This window comes from Engystomops pustulosus, chromosome 4 (assembly GCF_040894005.1).
Source record: "Engystomops pustulosus chromosome 4, aEngPut4.maternal, whole genome shotgun sequence".
Taxonomy (NCBI): domain Eukaryota; kingdom Metazoa; phylum Chordata; class Amphibia; order Anura; family Leptodactylidae; genus Engystomops; species Engystomops pustulosus.
Window position 1 is genome coordinate 194,610,297 of NC_092414.1, and position 6,000 is coordinate 194,616,296.

Below are 6,000 nucleotides of genomic sequence, written 5' to 3' on the forward strand. Positions count from 1 at the left end.
AGGGATCAGCTGATGGCGTTACAGAGGGGTTATGGCATGGAGGGATCAGCTGATGGCGCTGCAGAGGTGCTATGGCATGGAGGGATCAGCTGATGGCGCTGCAGAGGTGTTATGGCATGTAGGGATCAGCTGATGGTGCTGCAGAGGTGTTATGGCATGGAAAATTTAATTGACACAATCCCATCTATCTCATTACATAACAAAGTAATCCATAAATCACCACTTATCCCTAACCCTACAACCACCTCCCATACCCTGTATATATAGAGTTAGGCTGTTTCCTCTGCTACGGTCTGTGCTCCCATTGATGTGAATGGATATAAAGCATCAGCCCTAACACCGTTCTGTTCAAGAAAGTTACATATTACTATCCTATAGATATGTCATAAATTCCTGAGATGGGAGTACAAGATCTACATATATACACATATCTACTTACCAATCCCATCAGCACCAAGGTCGATGAACTAAAACAGGGCAGGTCATATGTTTTTAATTAGTAACTAATTCTGACACTATAACATATGTGTGAAGATTGGAGAAGTCATCCTATTGTACAGAACTTCTCCAGCCAAAGATTCACAAGTAGATATGAGTATACAGGTATATATGAATATCTTGTACGCCCATCTCAGGAATGTATAACAGGATAGTTGCAGGGTGAGAGTTACTCACTTTCTTGAATGGAACGGTGGTCGGATTGATCCGCGCTTTCCATTCAAGTCAGTGGGATGACAGACCATAGTAGAGGAAACAGCCCAACTCTATTTATACGGGAAAGGGTGGATGTAGGGTTATGGTTCATCATCGATTTATGGATTACTATGTTATGTGATGAGATTGATGGGATTGTGACAATTACATTTTATGGGGATGCCACAAATTTTACAATATCCAAGACCATCAAAATAATTACAACATTTTTTATCCCATAACTGTTTTGCATGTTAATGGAACCTTAAATAAGTGTCCGTGTCCTCATTACAGGTGGAGTAGGGACCACTGATGTTGGATCGTATCCCGCAAAGTCGCTCACTTTGCACTGCAGGTTTTAGCCACAAAATATATACAAGATTTGTTTCAGATTCATAGATTCAAACTAGTCTTCTGTCAGGGTCGGCTTCAGGTTTCAGTAGGCCCCTGGGTGACAGAGCCTCAGTGGGCCCCTTTGCAGTGAATGTGGCGAAATTAAAAATTCTGAAACAAAAACAGTCTCCTGTTCCCTAAAATATTCCTTAGTTTATCATCCCAAACAGCCCCTCATGGTTATTTTAAATAAAGCCCCCTCATGGTTATTTTATATAAAGCCCATATATAAAGCCCAGGGCCTGGGCACTTGCCCAGGTATGCCCAATGATGGCACCGGCCATGCCTACTGTAGATGCCAACAAGTAACCTATGAGAGAATTATTTTATATAATTTATTTGATATAATGCATTTTGCATATTCATAATTAAAAAAAAATATGTATTATAAAATGTTTTATTTTACAAATGGTTTTACACATTCTTGTAATTGGCCTATAAAAAGTGCCAATATCCTTTAACCAGTTACAAGCAGCTATTATAGCCCCTGAGGCTCCTCAGCATAATTTTAAAAGTTGATTTTAGAAGTCAGTGAAAGGTGGTGGAGGAAGTGTCATGGCTTGGAGAATGTTATCTGGAGGAGTTGGTCATCTCATCCAGCTACATGGCAGAGTAGATGCACGCGTGTATCAGGACCTTCTTCAACAACATCTGGTTTCTTTCTTGTGTTTATCACTCAATTATCCAGCAATTTTCATGCAGGACAAACCCCTCTGTCACACAGCAAAACAAGTAAAGTAGTTCCTTTAAAAAGAAAACGTGGAACAGCCCAGAGTCTTGATCTAAACCCAATAGAAAACCTCTGGTGACAAAGTTATGGCCAAGAAACCCACAAAAGCCACAGAACTGTGGAGGAGCCTGGAAGAGTGACCCATTATCCCAGGCAAAAAAGACAAAAAAAAAAAACCTGTGCAAATTGGCAGTCAGAATAACTCAATGTAAAAGCAAAGAGGAAAGCAATGTTAGAAGGCCCTCTGTTCTATAGGATAATATCAGTATTGTATACATTAACGTAGGGTCCCTTCAAAAAAATTTAGTAAGAGTAAGAGTAGAGATCTCATTCGTTTTCAGTTTGTTGTTGTTCACTTGAATCCCTATAAACAGAGATAGACAAAGATTGGACATGTCAATGTCATATTTTTATAACATCTGAGAACCTCTAAAAAATGGCAAAATAACTTAATAACAAAGCATATTCTATCCTTGGACCCTTTGTGAATCTGCAGATGTGAATCTGCTAAATAAAGTATTATTTAAAAAAAAAAATCTAAATGAAATCTCCATATTAAAAAATGTTCTAAATGCTGTTTTGAATAGTTTGTGGGATTCAAGTTTGAAAATTGGATGATTTATTGGGTTTGTAAATAGGGGGAGATTTATCGGAAGGGTCTGAGGTAAAACTGTTCTAGTTGCCCATGGAAACCAATCAGAGCTCAGCTTTCATTTACCCACAGTTGTTTATAAAATAAAAGCTTAGCTCTGATTGGTTGCCATGGGCAACTAGAACCGTTTTACCTCAGACACTTCTGATAAATACCCCCCCTGTATAATATATATTTATAGTTCTTTTACAAGATTTTTAGTATGCAATTGGTCCTTAACAAAAATTCTAACGTTAAAAAAGTTTAGAAAATTATTTCAACATAAAGCAGACACATGATCATTATTACGCCTTAATTAGAGCAATAAAAATATTTGTCTAAAAAGCAAAAAACTAACAAAAAATTAAATTGTACATTTTGGGCTAATTGTTTTTCTGGTATAGTTAATACATTTCATCCCATGTAAGGAAAAGAAACAATCACAGAATCACGGAAGTAAATTTAAGCATTGCAAAGTTATCATTGCATTAAGGGACACGTCAGACTGAAAGATGTTTTGCATAATCAGAAAAATGGGCCAAAAAGTATTCTTAAAGGGAACCTACCACCCCGATTCTACCAATAAAGGTAGAAGGGGTGGTAGGTGGATGAATGGGACGTGAGGATAGCCCTTTTTTGGGCTAATCCTCACGTCCCGGGTGTCTTTTAGAAAATTTTATTGCATGCATATGTAAATTGTTTTATGCGGCTACTGGGGCGTGGAGTAGCCGGACATGAGGCTACTAGTCGCGTCTACTCCACGCCCCAGTAGCCACATTACTCCGCCTACCATTTAATCTCCGCCCTCGTCCTGGTCCCCTGCGCTCTGCGGCCTTCTGCGCATGCGCAGTAGCTCCGGCCGCGGCCGCGCAGCCGAAGGCCTGCGTTCTGTGCATGCGCAGAACGCAGGGGACCAGGACGAGCTGCGCGCCGAAGATTAAATGGTAGGCGGAGTAATGTGGCTACTGGGGCGTGGAGTAGCCGCGACTAGTAGCCTCATGTCCGGCTAATCCACGCCCCAGTAGCCGCATAAAAAAATTTACATATGCATGCAATAAAATTTTCTAAAAGACACCTGGGACGTGAGGATTAGCCCAAAAAAGGGTTATCCTCACGTCCCATTCATCCACCTACCACCCCTTCTACCTTTATAGGTAGATTTGTGGTGGTAGGTTCCCTTTAAAGGCAATTTTCAGGCATATACATAGCATCCATAGGATAACAGTAAAATAGGTAATAAATAGGGGAATGGTGGAGAAATGCCTTTAAAGAAAAACTACTGTCAAACTCAAGCATGATAAAATCGGGTGGGGGGGGGAGTTACTCATAGATCAAGGCATATATCATATATTCTTATATCTTCGAAGTCTTTTCACCCCAAAAACTTCCAGCTGCCCTGCGGCGGGTGGGAGGAAAGGTGAGACGTGCTCCTTCACAGTGTAGCAACAGTTCAAGCAAGAGCACAGAGCACTTTTGGGTCATTTGCATAATTTTAAAAGTTGATTCTGTAAGCCATGAATAACAAATATAAGAAGATTACCACAGTCTCAGTGCCTGGATCTATGGGTAATGTGCCTGGTTAATCTTTATGGATTTTGATGGTCAATGGGGCAGATTTACTTACCCGGTCCATTCGCGATCCAGCGGCGCGTTCTCTGTGCTGGATTCGGGTCCGGCCGGGATTTAATAAGGTAGTTCCTCCGACGTCCACCAGGTGGCGCTGTTGCGCTGAAAAGCATCTGAATGCGCCGGAATACACCAGCTCGGACCAAGTGAAGGTAAGCGCTTCCCAAGCGACACTTTTTCGGTTTTTAAATGCGACGGTTTTTCCGAATACGTTGGGTTTTCGCTCGGCCACGCCCCCGATTTCTGTCGCGCGCATGCCGGCGCCGATGCGCCACAATCCGATCGCGTGCGCCACAATCCCGGGGCAATTCAGGTACAATCGGCGCAAATCGGAAATATTCGTGTAACACGTCGGGAAAATGCGAATCGGGCCCTTAGTAAATGACCCCCAATGTCTTCAACCAGTTACCCTTACAGTAAATAAATTAATTTAATGACTTACGTGAAGATGTTTAAGAACCATGAACAGCAAGCGATGCAGACCTCACAGCATTCATCTAGATAATGTGGATACATATATATTATACAAGAGAAATTCTGCGCACACAAGTTTATGTCAATTCATTTACCAGTTTGATGAAGCCAGAAGATACTGACCAGAAGCAAGATAGGGAGGCTGGAAATTGGTTTAAGGACATCTACCACCAGGATGAAGGATTGTAAACCAAGTACACTGACATACTGGTGTGTGCCCCCTCTGGCAGGATCTGCTTTACTTTTATCTTCTTATGCCCTGGTTTTTACAAAAAAGGCTTTTAACATTATGCAAATTAGCCTAAGGGGCTCTGGGCTCTATAGGTGTTAAAGGAGCCTGGAGCCCCTCAAACTCATTTGCATAATTATTGAAGCCCTTTTTTTCTTAAAAACAAGGGCATAAGAAACTTACAGAAGAACAGATCCTGCTAGAGGGGGCACACAACAGTATGTCATTGTGCTTGGTTTACAATCCTACATCCTGGTGGTAGATGTCCTTTAACCAAATGTGGACCACAGAATCAAAGGTGTTTCTCTCCATTATACAATGATCAAGGAATGCTGATACATGGTTACTGCAGCCTATTGCAGGATCCCCAGGGAATCCATTTTAAACTTTTAATAAGCTTTCAAAATAATCCACTGCCCTTTTACCATATTAAAATAATTGATGAAAAACAAATTAAAAAAATAAAAACAACATTTCCACTTGGTATGCTCTGTAAAAAGTTTATAGTACTGCAGTTTTTTAAATGATGGACTCCCCTTCAAAATAAATGTAACTAATTAAAAAGTTATACATACTTCGGAATGCTACCAATAAAATGTACAACTCATCCTGCAAAAAACAAGCCCTCCACTAGCTCTGCCGATGCAAATTTATAAATGTTATATCTTTGTTAATATATAATGGTCCATGATATCACCAAAACATAGAACAACTGTATGAACAATGTAACACCGATATCAAACTGACCACCAGAATAATTCCAGCCTGTACAGTTAACAAGACAAAACTTCATCCTGCAGTTTAAGATTGAAATTTAACAAAATACAATTGAAAATAAAATAAATACATTATAATCGTTTTTTTTTTCATTTTCCCCAAGAAAAAGTTCCTTTAAATACAGTACTTAAACAATGAAAATTAGTGTTTTTTCAATCTGGATTTGGATACTTACATGTCAAATCTGCGGTTCTCTCGTCAGATGAAGCTTGACTGTTTGTCTTTGCTATAATAATGGCAAAAAGATCCATCATGATGAGACTGCTCATGTCTTCGAAGGTATGCAAGGCTTATGGCACAGCATTTACCTCTTAAGCTGTAACTAATCATTCAACAAACTATCTCAGAATCACTTTACCCATGGGGGGATTTAATGAAAGATACAGGTATAGTATATATGTTTTGGAAAAAGTTGCAGGTCCATCAAGTCCGACCTATAAGATTAAA